The sequence below is a fragment of the Odocoileus virginianus genome, chromosome 16 (assembly GCF_023699985.2).
Source record: "Odocoileus virginianus isolate 20LAN1187 ecotype Illinois chromosome 16, Ovbor_1.2, whole genome shotgun sequence".
Lineage (NCBI taxonomy): Eukaryota > Metazoa > Chordata > Mammalia > Artiodactyla > Cervidae > Odocoileus > Odocoileus virginianus.
The window spans coordinates 12777944-12793279 of NC_069689.1; the positions used below are offsets into that span (position 1 = coordinate 12777944).

The following is a 15336-nucleotide window of genomic DNA, read 5'->3' on the forward strand; positions in this document are numbered from 1 at the left end:
GGTCAAGGGACATGCCGAGGGTACCTACCAGCCAGTGCCCAAACCTGGGCTCATCCCAGCTGCTTTCAAACTGTACTTTCACAAAACAGCTGCTCTTCATGGGGTCTCCAGGACATCCAGGCTTCGAAAGCACATGGGCTTTGGGAAAGATATGGGCTGGGAAGTGGGGATAAAAAGAGAAGAGGACAGAGTGCTTACTGAGTCCTCTTGTCTCCTTTATAGTGAGGGAGGCATCCAGGTCCCATTTCACAGAAGGAAACTTGAAGCCCAGGGAGGGCAAGTGACCTGCCAGCAGGCACACAGGGACCCGGGACTTGCAGGTGGAGCCGCTCAACAGGCAGGCGAGTGTGCTGGAGACTTTCAGGGCCTGGGTGTGACCCCCTCAGGGCCCGTGAGGGTTAAAGGAGTAACACCACCAAGGGCTAAACCGACAGCCAGCTCCCACCGTTAGCTGGTAGTATTATCGTCATGATTGGACAGACCTTTGTTTGCAGACCCCAATCTGTCAGCACTCCTTGGGTGACCTTGGAAATCCCTTCTGTCTCTGATCCTCAGGGCCAAAATGTGTCCCGCTCAGCCAGCCTGAAGTGCTGTTTTTGTTTCTGTCTCTCTGTAGAGGCTGTGAGAGTTAATAGAACAGGAAAGGGGGTTTGGATGCTGAAGACAGTCGGGTGGGGTCCAGGGGAGCTGGGGGTCAGCCCCGAGGGATTCCAGCTTTCGGCAGTTTCCCCTGGGCTTTTCTGGAAGTGCCTGCCGACACCAAGAGTCCCTGTTGCTTCATCCGGCCGGGCGTGGCGACCTCGGCCCTGAGTGAAGGAGAACGCGGTCCTGGGAGGGCCACCTTAGTCATGGGAACTCAGGAAGCTCTCCGGGAGCGTCCTGCAGGTGGGCCGGGCCTGGACGGTGAGATCGGGGCTTAGTCAGAGGCCTGGCGGGAAGGACCTTGCTCTGCAAGTAACCACCTGGCACCTGGCAATCACTGTGCCCAGGAGAGGCTGGAGGGGCCACCCAGGCCTGGCAGGAGTGGGGCAGCCACAGGTGGGACTCCTGAGGCCTCTGGGCTTGCCAGGAGGTGGACACCCAGCTCCTCCTCCTCTCTCCACCATCCACTTGCTGGATGAACCTGGGCAAGTCTGGACCTCAGGGTTCCCGACTATAAGGGAGGCGGCGCACCTCATCCTCTAATACCCACATCAAGCTTAAATTCCTCTATATTGGGCTCTTTGGAGAAGGAAATGGCAACACTCCAGTATTCTTATCTGGAGAAATCCATGGACAGAGGAGCCTGCCAGGCTATAGTCCATAGGGTTGCAAGAGTTGGGCACGACTTGCTGACTCAACCAGTACCACCACACTGGGCTCTTGGTTGCTTATTTGGCCCAGAGGACGGTGCACGGTGGGCCCCCAGTAGCTGTGATGTGAGCCAATGAATGAATGATTAAGGGCCTGTGGATCAAAGCACACCTCCCCCTCTTCTTTCCAGCCCACAGAATGCTTGGCACGGGGGTCAGCTCAGATGAGGGTCATCTCTAAAGATAGGGTGGCCACCTGGCCCAGGTGCAGAGGCGATCTCTTAGAGGCTCAGGTCGGCGGATTAGAACAAACCCATTAAGGGCCTTTGTGTGTTTAGTGTTTTGCATTCAAAATACTTAGAGAGAAAGGGTAATCTTTTGAAATCAGACCCAACTTGTTGGTTAATGTTGGTGTAAGTTATTTTTGGAGGTAGGGCCTGGACAAGGCGGCCAGAGCTCATGTGTAAAGGCGAGTTACCGGTACATGAGGTTATGTCTAATTACCTGAAATACCCTCCTCTGTTGAGTGAAAAACGCAGTTTTCATCAGCCCTGCATTAATTACAGCTGCCGAGAGCTGTAATTGGCAAAAGCATGCTTTTAGCTCATGACTCAAGGCTGACTCAACTTTGGGGACCGAGCTTTCCATGGCCCCAAGCTGGGCTCTGTTTTTTCCTGGAAACGCCTAAGTTGTTTGCCAAGCCCTTCGACCAGGCCTGTGGAGCTCCTGGGAGGCTCAGCACCCAGATTTGAGCCCCTGGCTTCCCCGCTGGGGGTGGAGGACACGGAAGTGACCCCGGCTCTGTGCTCCCACGTTGACCACACGTCAACCCGAAGACCCCTTTGGAAAGGTGAGCAAAGGACAGTCTGTTGTAAGCAGTGGGGCTAGGAGCTGAAGCCAGCTCTTTCTGACTTTGAACTTACTCTTCTTTTCTAGTGCCCTTTGGGGGCCTCTCTCAGGTCACCTACTGAGCTCGGGGGGCGGGGGGTGTGGGGTGGTGGTGGGGCTGTCCCAGGAGTGAAATGGTCTCAGGAAGGTGGATCTTATTTCATGGCCATTCTGTTCAGGACTGAACTTGTTTCTGGTTCCGTCTGAAGGCCTTCAAGGACATGCCAGGTTATAAAATCCGAAGGACTTTCTGGGTGGGGAGAAAGGACTTGGTCATAAATCCTGGCCTTGCTTCTGGATGGATTGACTGATCATGCGTTCCCGTTTGTGAGACAAACGGCTTCCCTTCTCATTTATCTTCTCACCTGTGACCGACTCTGTTCTTGAGTCGCCTCACAGGCCTGACCTCAGAATGACCGCTTGGAAGGTTTCTGGGCGCCCTGCACACGGGTGTGATGTGAGATGCCTGCAAGGCTCCCCAGACCCCATGCCGCACCTCCCTCCCCCACCCCCTGCCCCCAGAAAGCATCCATTTCCCTCCAGGCCAGTTGGTTCTCCGAGGCTGACAAACCACATCTCATTCCTCGTCCTTTATCAGCTCCAGTTCTGGAGGTGGGACTCATAGACCCATTCAACAGATGAGGAAACCCAGATTCAAAGTAGCAAAGTGGCTTTTTCATACCAGGATGAGAGACCAGGTTCTGGTTGATCCAGACCTGCTTTGGTCTTTCTGGAAAGAACGAGGTGAGGGTCCTAGTGAATTGGCTCCTGTTAATCACCTACCAGCACCCTTCCATGGGTGGCCAGAGCACATGACGGCCTGAGTGTGACAAGAATAAGCCACCCTCCAGGAGGCGAGTCCACGCTTAGCTCTTCACATCCGTGTGTGTGAGTTGCTCAGTGTGTCGAATTTTTGCAACCCCATGGACTGTTGCCTGCCAGGCTCCTCTGTTCATGGAATTCTCTCGGCAAGAATACTGCAGTGGGTTGCCATTCCCTTCTCCAAGGGATCTTCCCAATCCAGGGATCGAACCCAGGCAACCGAGGGGCTTGGTTTTCTTATTCCATCTTTTCAGATCAGTAAACTGAGGCACAGAGAGAAGTTAGGCATCTCGTTCACAGTGATGAAGCCCAGATAGATGTTCAGCACAGTCCAGCTGGATGTGATCCAGCTTGACCGCAACCCCTCCAGGAGCAGGTTCCCCGCAGCTCCCCCCCACCACCCCCGTGGCGTGTCTCATCTACCGTGTGTGTTCCCTGAAGGACGGGTGTGGGGGAGAGGGTCAGGGGAGCAGGGTGGTGAGGCAGATGCCACCTCCTTGGGGATTTACAAGGCACAGCAGCACTTTAAGGACCTGGAACAGATCCTCCGTCCGTTGTGGAGTTAATTTTGTCGGCCTCTCCAGTTCCCCAAGTTTCCGACCATGGAAAGTCTCCTCTAGTCTTTTTGCTCTGTTTTCTTTTCTCTTCCCTCCCCCACCTTCCCTTTTCCTCTCTCCTCTCTCCATCTCCCTGTGGACGTCTGGGTCTGTCTGTCCCGCTCTCTCTTCCAAATCACCAGGGACCACCGACTCTTGGGGAAACGGGGCCTTGCGATGCTGAGCAGGACGCAGCTCAGGCTGCGTCTGAAGGGATGCTCGTTCCGGCGCCCTGCCGACAGCCAGCACAGGGGCCGCTCCTCTGCCCCGGGAGCACTCGGGCGCCCCCAAAGCTCCGGGTCAACAGTGGTGCCCGGGCTCCCAAGGCTGGCGGTGTGCGCCTGTGCCTGGGGTTCCGCCCCCTCCCCGCTCCTGACTCCCGTGACCCGGGTCACTTTAGACGCGGCGGGCTGCACCCAAGTTTGGCTGGGGTTGCATCTACCGCTTCTGGCTGACCGCTGGCATCTGGCTGCCCCTCCCTCAGCGTCAGCTCTTCGGCCTGAGGTTGAGACCTGCCCGCCGTGGTTGCATGAGGCGGGGGTGAGAGGAGGAGGCCCAGGGTGACGGTTCATCTCCATACGAGTGAGCCGGCCAGTCCGCACTTGCATCCATCCCTACCCTCTCCCGCGGCAACAGGAAAGACGGGATCCTCTGTAATTGGCTTCACGTCTTGGTCACGGGTCAGAGCTGTTCCCGACTGCCAGAGTGACATATTGCTCCCTGACACAACGGCCATTGCAACACTTTAAAATTTTTTTTTTTTAAGATTTTGAATGCCAAGAAATGCTCAGTTTCTCTGAGATGTCTTTGGTTGACTCTGATGTTTAATTCTCCTCCCCAAGACAGGGGCCTGCTCATTCTCTCCTCTGGCTGCCAGACCTGTTGTTTTTTAACATAACCTTTCTCTGAGGTTCTAAAAACAACTTTTAACCAAATAGCGATGATTCATTTCTGGATGGGACAGCAGAATGAAAAGATTAAGATTTGCAGTTTCTCCTGGACCAACTCCCCTTTTATCTGCTCATCTCCTTCCCTTTCTTCCTTACCTACCCCGCCCACCTTCCCCTGGCCTGCTCTCCAAGCCTCAATTAGCAGATGGGTGGGGAGCTTGGTCAAGGGCTCTGTTGTGGGTGGTCTAGACGGTTGAGAGCATTTGCTCTCTGCATCTCCAGCTCTGGGGAGATGGGCTGCTGACATAAGTGGGAACATCTTCTCAGGAGAGTCCAAACCATCAGAGACTCAACTGCTGATGGTAAATTAAAAGAAAAAAAAAAGAGAGAGAGAGAGAGACAAAATATCCTGAAGGCAGTATGTGGACAAGATGATCTGACCTCACTCTGCAGCATCCAGACCCCATGACCTCGGTCTTCTTAGATCATCAGGGTTTGCTCTTGGTGGGCTGGAGCAACACAGCAGAGAGGAAGGAAGACAACTGATGCTTGCTGAGACCTTCCTCAGTGCCATGTGCTTTATTCGGGCCCACAGATTTTGTCACTCCCAGCCAATAATAACAATGATGTGGGCAGCAAGGACATGCAGGGGTGCTGTGTACTGGAAATCATTCCCAGTGCTTTGCATGGACCGACAAATGTCCGTCTAGTTAAGCTATGGTTTTCCCAGTGGTCATGTATGGATGTGAGAGTTGGACAATAAAGAAAGCTGAGTGCCGAAGAATTGACGCTTTTGAACTGTGGTGTTGGAGAAGACTCTTGAGAGTCCCTTGGACTGCAAGGAGATCCAACCAGTCCATCCTAAAGGAGATCAGTCCTGGGTGTTCATTGGAGGGACTGATGTTGGAGCTGAAACTCCAAAACTTTGGCCACCTGATGCGAAGAACTGACTCGTTTGAAAAGACCCTGATGCTGGGAATGATTGAAGGCAGGAGGAGAAGGGGATAACACAGGATGAGATGGTTGGATGGCATCACTGACTCAATGGACATGAGTTTGGGTAAACTCCGGGAGTTGGTGATGGACAGGGAGGCCTGGGGTGCTACAGTCCGTGGGGTCGCAAAGAGTCGGACACAACTGAGCAACTGAACTGAACTTGCATGTACTTACTAATTTAATTTTCACAGCAGTCTTCTTAAGTGGGACCTCTTATTATTTGATTTTACAGGAGAGGGTTTTGGAGCACAGAGATGTTCAATAACTTGATTAGGGTCACACAGCTCAGAGGTGATGGAGCCAGAAATCAAAACTTAATACTCTGACTCCAGGGTCCATGCTATTATCCATATCTTCAGACTGCAGATTACTTAATAGGGGGAGGTTCCCCCAGACTGTGGTAGGTACTGGGGACAGAGATGTTGACTGGGGACAGGGCCTGGGGAGGGCTGCACATCTAGGCCACAGCTCTAACACCGGTATGAACACAGTTCTCCTGAGCATGGTTCCATGTGCGAGAGCACGAGCTGGAATGCTCTCCCTCGGGCCAGGGATGGTTGTGGGTGGCTGTGTCACCAACACACACAAGCAGACCCTTGTCCTGGGGAAGTGACAGCCTGGGGCACACAGGAAGAGGGCCACGGAATAAGTCTTAGATGGACAGGGATAGACAGTTGTCAGTCACGGCTGCTGCTGCTGGACCATTTCTTAGTGAGGGTCTCACGTGGTTGAGATCAGAAGGTAGTTCTGGTCACCACGCAGTAGTCTCTGTGTGGTCCTGACTCCACAGGGAGGCTTCCGACCTGTATCGATTCACCCTTTGGTGATCCTTGCCGATGTTGTTCCAGCCAGCTAGCCAGGGAGGGGATGGGACAGCTCATTGGATGGGAGACGTCATGATGATCAGAGGCAGGGTTTGTCCCCGAGTGTAGACAAAGCAGATGGAGTTCTGTCTGGCCAGGCTGGTTTCCTGTTGTTTACCTGCATATACTCCATTTCATCAGGCAGCTCAGTGGTAAAGAATCCACCCGTAATGCAGGAGCCACAGGAGACCTGGGTTCAATCCCTGGGTTGGGAAGATTCCCTTGGAAGAGGGCATGGCAACCCACTCCATGGAGTGGAGTGGAGAATCCCATGGACAGAGGAGCCTGGAGGACTATAGTCCACAGGGTTGAAAAGAGTTGGAGATGACTGAAGTTACTTAGCACGCACATCATTTCATCTTATTTCACTTTCTTGTCATCTTCTGGAACAGCCCCCAGCAGTGAGGCTTGATTTCTGTTCTCCCAAGCAGAAGCAGAGATGAAGCAGCCTGTGGTCCATGAAAGACGTGTGTGTGGAGCCAGGATCCACAGTTGCTTCTCTGTTGGCTTGGGTTCCACCACTCGCTGGGCCTTTCCCTTCAAGCCCATGGCTGCTCTCTCTCTCTCCTTCCCCCTGCCCTTTCTCCATCTTCGGTGGCATGGGATGGGCGCGGAGAGGGGGCCTCTTAGCCTGCAAACCCCTTCTCCCCTGCCACTGTAGTAGCTCTGGATCCACCTCGGCCTCAGAGCGTGCCAAGTTTGGCACTGAATGCAGCAGCCCCTTTGGAGTCAAAATTTGGTTTCCCCTTGGAAAAAGGCTACTTCCTGATTGCTGGAGAAGGAGGAGAAAGTCTTTAAAAGGCTCTGGTGTTCCTGTTGGCTTCCAAAGCATCAGCCTCCAGCATTTTGATGATTTAAGTGTCGATGGATTAGAAACATGTGGTCCGTGTTTCCCTTGAATTCAAATGCATGTTGAACTTAAAGGAAAGTTTAGGAAAAGAAATGCAGAGAAACAGTCCGGGTTTTACTCAATGCCCTGACTTTGAAAACTTGGCTTGAGGTATTAGCAGAGTATGTGGGCCCTCTGGAAATGTATCCAGTTGGCCAGGAGGCAGAAGGGACTTGTGTGGACCCCCAAGCCCCTCCGAGCACTTAACCCAGGTTGGTTTTCTGCAGCTCTGAGCTTGGGGAAAGGCTGAATGTTTGGGGGAAAAAATAGAGCTTCAGCATCCTCCCTTCCATCCTGATTTTGCCTGAGGCATATACAGATCTGGCCAGTGAACCTGCAGGGGACATCTCCCAGGTGCCAGCGTTCTCGGTAGGTTTTATCTGAACTCATTGTGCCGGTTCTTTCTTACCCCCTGCTCCGTGCAGCGGAGTCCCTCCGTGTCCCCGCCTCTCCGCCTTTGCCTGCACTGCTTCCTACCTGGCATGCTCCTGTCCCAGGCTTTATCCCAATCTTGTCCATTCGCGCCTACAGTACACAGACCAGAATCTGTGCTCCATCAACACTTGGAGGGATGTCCAAGGACTCACAGTGAGATGAGGCTGCGGCAAAGCCAGGACCTGTGATGAAACCCATAACTGGCCCTTTTCAGACTCAGCATGCTGAGCTGCGCAAAGGGATGCTGACGTTGGCTCTGGCCGCTAAGCTCCCCTTCATCGTTTTGGGAGGGTTTTCTCTGGCCCCTTCGCTCTCCCGCCTTGTGGAGTGCAGGCAACGATTTTCTCTGAATAGAACGGGGAAGGGATTCCGCTTTCATGTGGTTGCGAAGCAGAGGGCCACACAGACATCCACGGGGTTTACGGCCAAGCTTGAGAGGGAGGTGGTAAATTCGCTGGGGAGAGCCCTGCTCCCAACAGCTCGCTGGGAACAAGGCCTATAAATAGCTCCTGCCAGTCAAAGCGTAATGATTTCAATCTTCCTGCTGTATAAATAAACAGTGTTATTCAGGAGTTCTCCTTGGCTGCAGTTCTGGCCGGTACGTCTCAAAGGCTTGCAGACGATCCAGCTGGAATTTTCAGCAAAGGCGAAGAAACTGACCTGGGGGAGTGACTACTGTGTGCCCGGCCTCCTTCAGTTCAGTTCTGGAGACATTTAAATAGGTAATCTCCTTAAGCCCTCCTGCTGACCCAGGAATCGGTGTTGTCCCCCCTCCCCCCTCAACTTAGGAGGAGGTGGGGGTCCAGAGATGGCAGGAAACGTACGGGCGATCAGAGGCCAGGGGACAGGGAAGTGAGCTCAAGAGCCTGCAGCCCCCTCACTGTCTCAGGTATCCTGCAGCAACCCCGCAAGGTCAATATTTTTGTAAGACCCATGTTTTCCTTTGGTAATATAAATAACACATGTTCTTTTCTTTGCAGGAAAGTTTGAAAGTGGAGAAATGTACGAAGAAAATTAAAATCACCTGCATCCTTGCCACCCAGAAAAAGACACACAAGTACGTTTTGTTTACGCCCTCCCGAAGTTTAGACAGATAAGCAGTTAGATCTGAGAAAGAGAGACGACCTTACCGAGGCATACACGGATGGATAGACATTTTAAAAAACAGAACTGAGGGGAGAGAGCAGATTCTGTTTTTCAGGGTTTTTTGTTCACTTAACATTGACGATGAGCTTCTGACGCCGACTTTCCATGGGAGACTTGGGGAAGTGAAATGACTAGTCTACACTTAATTAGGATAAATGTAGGATCCTCCTGCCTTCCTGTCACCTCTCTGCCTCTCTTTCTCCATACCTGTCTTCAGGTACAGATACCGTTGGGACATAAATTCACTGGTCCATTCACATCTTTCCAGATGCCCTGGATTGCTAGAGGTCCATGTTCCAGTCCTGACTCTGTGACTCATTAGCTGTTTGGCCTTACAGGACTCAGCTTTTGGTGTCTCTCATCTGTAAAATGGATACATTTTGATTCAAAGTTCTACTGAATCTGAAAGTGTTTGATGAGAAGCTCTTTACAGGTATGTTTCCAGCATTGGGTAGAGCATTGGTTTGGGATGTGAAAGTTTGTTTTACACTGATTTACTGTGAAAGCTTGGGAAAGCCATTTAGCCTCTGTAACATGAGGACAGTGATATCTCCTTCATAGAGTTGTTATGAGAATAATAATAATAATAATAGGAGGTATTTACTGAGTACTTCTTTGGTGCCATGGGCTGTGTTGAGGTTTTTTCATGCATCTGTTTGTTTGATTCTCAAGACAAATCTATGGAGATGGGGCTGATTATTATGCCCATTTTACAGATGAGGAAGTTGAGACAGAGTTAAAAAACTGAGGATTGAGGTTATGCAGCTTGATCTGAGTTGCACGAAGACCCTTTGAAATTGGAAATTCTTTTTTCCTATATAAGACTCAAGTCAAGCTTCTGATTAAACAAATTTGGGTTAGGAAGTTTTTCTGTATTACTATTTTTCAAAATGTAGCCAACAAAGAAAAGAAAATAACTTTTTACTTCCCTAAAAACCAGAATAAGGCAGAGTCCCAAACCATAGAATGTAAAGCATGCCTTCCAAAACCTGTGAAATGCTAATTGTTGGAGAGTGCCCAGAGCTGGAACCCATCTCCTTGAACCCTGAGTAGGACACTCATATCCCCAAGAATAAGTGACCCAGGGTTAAAAAGCATATCCAATGACCCACTGATTATGACAACATCATCTAGGGCACAGGTGGACTCAGCTTGACATCACACAGTGATGGGATGGTGGAGGAACAGGATACTCTAACCCAATATGCCATTTGTGATACTCTGATCTAAGGTTCCTGGTTTGAGAAAAGTGCTGGATATAAAGCAACTTAGAGGCGGACAGAAAGGTGAGAGATGCTGGACCAAATGCAGAGACCTCCAGTGGCGAAGAGAAGTTCCCTCTCGAAAGTCAAGCAGGATAGAGACATCACTCAGGGCAAAAAAAAAAAAAAAAAGAAAAGAAAGAAAAAAAATCATATGTAGTAACCAAGAGACTCCAGACCACAGGCGATGTCTACAGTTAATTATCTTTACCCTTTGCTCCAAGTCAACACATGGGTGGTTACACAGAGGAACTAGGCTGGGACCTACTAATGATAAAAATGAAATAACTAAACATGGAGGGAAAAAGTTGTCCATCAAAGGGCACATCAAAGGAATATATAACATAAACTGCCCAAGAAGATAGTGAAAAAGTTTAGACAAATGCTTCTCTATAATGTTGAAAATATTATTGAAAGTATAAACCTTTTAAGATAGAGCACAAGAAGAAATTGTAAAACAACATAAAGTAAACTGGCAGAACTCAAGAAAAAAAAAACCCTGATGTGTAAAAGACAAATGTTACATAAATTAAAGCCCTATTAGAGTCTTTAAAAATTAGAGTTAATATGACAGAAAGCATCATCAAAGATATGATGGCCTGGCTAGCTCTGCAGGCCCTGTTGGCATTTCGAACAGGACTTGCATCATAGGGCTAGATTCCTGTTGTTTAAGGACGTTTAGGATTCTCAGCCCTCATCCCCCAAGTGCCAGTTATGCCCATCTTTGCCCTAGTTACTGTGTCGACCAAAAATACCTTCCCACTTTCAAAGTATAAGGATATGAAAATGATATAAAAGATGACGTATATTTATAATTGATAGGTAGATAAGAGAAGTATGACAATGTACAGATTTGTGTATCTTTAGGAAGAGACCAGAACAAGTTACACAGAAACATATTAAATGATATAACGGAAGAAAACTTTACTTAGATAAATAAAGGGCTGATCAGAAAGCACAGAATGTCCCAGGAAAGCATGATATAGAATGAGTGAGTGACAATAATGTATACCACCATGAAAAAACTGAATTTCAAGAAGGCTAGAATTCTATTGTTTTCTATGAGAAAATGCAAGTTTTAAGATGTAAAGGAGAAAAAGAGGGTTATCTTAGAATTTTCCACAACTACATTCCAAGCCAGAAGTCTAGTGTCTACCAAATGGTAAATATAGGAATAAAAGGTGGGCTTCAAGAATTTTAAGCCAGTTCTAACATCTACTTCTGCTTTATTGACTATGCCAATGCCTTTGACTGTGTGGATCACAACAAACTGTGGAAAATGCTTCAAGAGATGGGAATACCAGACCACCTGACCTGCCTCCTGAGAAATCTGTATGTGGGTCAAGAGGCAGCAGTTAGAACTGGACATGGGACAATGGACTGGTTCCACATTAGGAAAGGAGTACGTCAAGGCTGTATATTGTCGCCCTGCTTATTTAACTTATCTGCAGAGTACATCATGTGAAATGCCAGGCTGGATGAAGCACAAGCTGGAATCAAGATTGCTGGGAGAAATATCAATAACCTTAGATAGGCAGATGACACCACCCTTGTGGCAGAAAGAGAAGAGGAACTGAAGAGTCTCTTGATGAAAGTGAAAGAGGAGAGTGAAAAAGCTGCCTTAAAACTCAACATTGAAAAAATGAAGATCATGGCATCCAGTCCCATCACTTCATGGCAAATAGATGGGGAAACAATGGAAACAGTGACAGGCTTTATTTTCTTGGGCTCCAAAATCACTGCAGATAGTGATTGAAGCCATGAAATTAAAAGGCACTTGCTCCTTGGAAGAAAAGCTATGACCAATCTAGACAACATATTAAAAAGCAGAAATATTACTTTGCCAACAAAGGTCAGCCTAGTCAAAGCTATGGTTTTTCTAGTAGTCATGTATGGATGTGTGAGTTGGACCATAAAAAGGCTGAGCATTGAAGAATTGATGCTTTTGAACTTTGATGTTGGAGAAGACTATTGAGAGTCCCTTGGACTGCAAGGATTTCGAAACAGTCAACCCTAAAGGCGATCAGTCCTGAGTACTCACTGGAAGGACTGATGCTGAAGTTCCAATTCTTTGGCCACCTGATGCAAAGAATTGACTCATTGGAAAAGACCCTGATGCTGGGAAAGATTTAAGGCAGCAGGAGAAGGGGATAACAAAGGATGAGATGGTTGGATGGCATCACTGACCTGATGGAAGTGAGTTTGAGCAAGCTCTGGGAGTTGGTGGTAGACAGGGAAGCCTGGCTTGCTGCAGTCCATGGGGTCACAAAGAGCTGGACATGACTGAGTGACTGACCTGAACTGAACCAACCTGAAACAAAAACCTCTTTATTTCAATCAGAAGAAGGCAGAATTTTGAAATTTAATTTAATTTAATTTTTTGGCTGCACCTTGCATCAAACAGGATCTAGGGTCCCTGACCAGGGTTTGAACCCACCCATACCCTCTGTAATGGAAGGGCAGAGCCTTAACCACTGGACCATCAGGGAAGTCCCATAATAAAGCAATTTTTAAGCCAAATTGCACTGTTTTAAAATTCAGATATAAAAGTTTTAGAAATATTGACAAGCATGTACAAACTTGCCGATTGTATCAACTTAGGAATCTTTCAGGGAAAATAAACACAGTTTATTTCTCCAATTAAACATCCTAATTTACCTTAAAGTTTAAATCTAGGCAACTAAAAGATGAACTAAAATAAACAATCCAGGGATCGTGACATCATGGTTAGATGGTAAACATCATAGTCTTTAAATATAAGGCTAAGACTGACCAAATGAAATTTTCTTCAAGGAACAAGCCATAAATAGTGTAAAGCTGAATACTAGTAACACAGCTGATGTATGTTGAAAGGTAGGGAGTGAGAAATATAGTGTAAAACGAAAATGGAATTTAAAGATGATTTCAATGTGTGTTATAATCTCTTTTCTTAGTTTAGAGGAAGATTTTAGAAAAGAAATCATATTCCTTGTAGTGAAGAAAATGGATTTGAAATAAGTTTTTCAATTTTACTTTGGCTTCTTTTTTCCTCCATTCAGCTAAAACTTAAAGAGAATTTAGTACTTTTAAATATTAAAAATAATGTACATGATGTATTCCTGTTTTTGTCCCCATATCTTTCTTTCACTTTATCACGTCTCTGTCCTTTTATCTATCTTTGAACATAGAATAAAGGCTGGAGTAGTGTTTACCAAATATTGATGACCATTGTTTCTGAAAGGTGGAATTTTAGATAATTTTTTTACTAGCCCCTTTGCACTTCTTTTGTATTGCTGGAAAATTTTCACAACGATCACATATTATACTTACTAAATAAATTAAGTCAAAATTCTAAAATAAAGAAGCAATCACAATGGATAAAAAAGGCAAAGCTAATTTTTTTTCATCCCCATTTTAAGATGAGAGTTGCCCATCTGAGCTGCCCGTTCTCCAGACTGGAATTCTAGTAATGACTATAAACTGACCTTTCCTGTTCCTAACATCTTTCCCAAGAATAGCTGAAATGCTTTATAACTCAGGTTAAGTCTAAAAGAAATGGAGCCAAACAGTGGGATCAAGGACAAGGTTGTGCACATTGAAGCTGATTATAAAAAACATTTTCTTTAACTATGATGAGATGGTATTACAGACCCCAATGCTTCTTTCCTTGAGAATTGTCAGACATGGGGGCAGGTATGACTAAGGTTACCTGTTGTGACTCATTTGGATACTGATAGCTGTCATCTGTTGATTCACTTTGCATAAGATCTCATAACAATAATGTGCAGTTAAGGTCTAGTATTATATAATGCTCCTTATTTGCACTCTGCTAAATACTTTCACATATGTAATCTCACTTACAATCTATGGGAGAGGCAGTATCATAACCAATTTACAGACAAGAAAACAGAGGTTCGAATAACTCCCACAGGAGTTTAACTTCTAAGTCAGAACCAAGATCTTGATTGTAGATGAATGCGTGGGAAGCAGCTCATTAGCAATTGGACTTCAGAATTTATTTCCTAAGCCAGTAGTTCATCACCTTATGAAACCCCAATACACCTAAGGATTTGTGATGGCCCTGGACAAGGGCTCACAGTGCATTTCTTTGCCCTGGGCACCATGATAAGTTCAGAGGTGGCAGTGACTCCAGGTGATCGATGGGAGGGAACACTGGGATTTTTACTGGTGTGACCAAGTGAGTAGGAATCCTATTTTCTGAGAGCAAAATAGCAGCAAGGAAAGTGCAAGCCTCTACCTACTAAGGGCAACCACACAGATCCCGATAATAAAGACAACATGAAGGAAAACAGAGCCAATCAGTGGGGCTAGACTAGATTCCCAGTGCATTGTGGAAGCTCCTGGATCCAACCAGTCCTGGATCTATCCACCATATACTTTGGAGACACATAGAACAATGAGTTCACTTTTTGCTTCACTGATTGGTTTTTGGTGACTTGGGGCTGAGTGGCTCTTGTGTATTTGGAGACCCCACGTGGGGCAGAGCACAGGTGGTAGCTAGCTCTCTTGACCCCCAGTGAGGACTCCTTCCCCTGGACTCTGGGATTTCCTGCAGGAAGCTCACATAGTATTTCAGCCTCCTCAGGATGTGACTTTGTGGAAGAGGATGCCTTATTCACTTATTTGAATCCTGTGTCTCAGGAAAGTCTTTCCCATGAGCACTGAACAACTAGAGATGAATGAATTACAACAAAAAGGTTGCACTTGGAAAGTTTTGTTTTAAATGATCTAAATTAAAGGAACGGTCTTTCCCTTTTAATGTGCATATAAAATCACTGCGCTTTCCCGGTTAACAATGTAAGTCCCATTCTCATTATCAGAATCATAAAAATGAGTGAGGTGACAGGTTCTTTTTAAAATGCAAAGTGTTTTATGTCAGAAGAGATGAGAAATTAGATGGAGACTCTCCATATATGCAGGTATAAAAGAGTGACTTTCTTTCTTTCTTTTGGTATTTCCCACAATTATGATCCAATTTTCTTGCCTTAAAAACAAGCATGGTTCTATATACCTTTAGCCAAAGGAAACAAGAAAATACACACAAAAACCCCTGCATTTTTACAGAGACAAAGAGGAGGCAGTAAGCTGTTCAAAAGGGAAGTTATAAATGTAATGATAGGAAGGTCATGTGATGCACATTAATTCAAAAGGGCCCCTTTATTGGATTGTGATCTGATTGTGTTTACAAATATATAGCCAGAGGCTTTTAATTTTGGGGCAATTTCATTGTTCATAGATAGATATCCAGCTACAGATA

The 15336-nt window shown here is 46.9% G+C and overlaps 1 long non-coding RNA gene across 1 annotated transcript in view; it reads left to right on the forward strand.

The window, feature by feature from the left end:
• The first annotated feature begins 1997 nt into the window (after positions 1-1997).
• LOC110140582 (uncharacterized) overlaps positions 1998-15336 on the forward strand; it is a 28852-nt gene continuing 15513 nt past the window's right edge. The window contains exons 1-3 of the long non-coding RNA XR_002314788.2: positions 1998-2142; positions 8652-8728; positions 9156-9250. This is a non-coding gene — a long non-coding RNA (uncharacterized lncRNA). The remainder of the gene's footprint in view (positions 2143-8651; positions 8729-9155; positions 9251-15336) is intronic.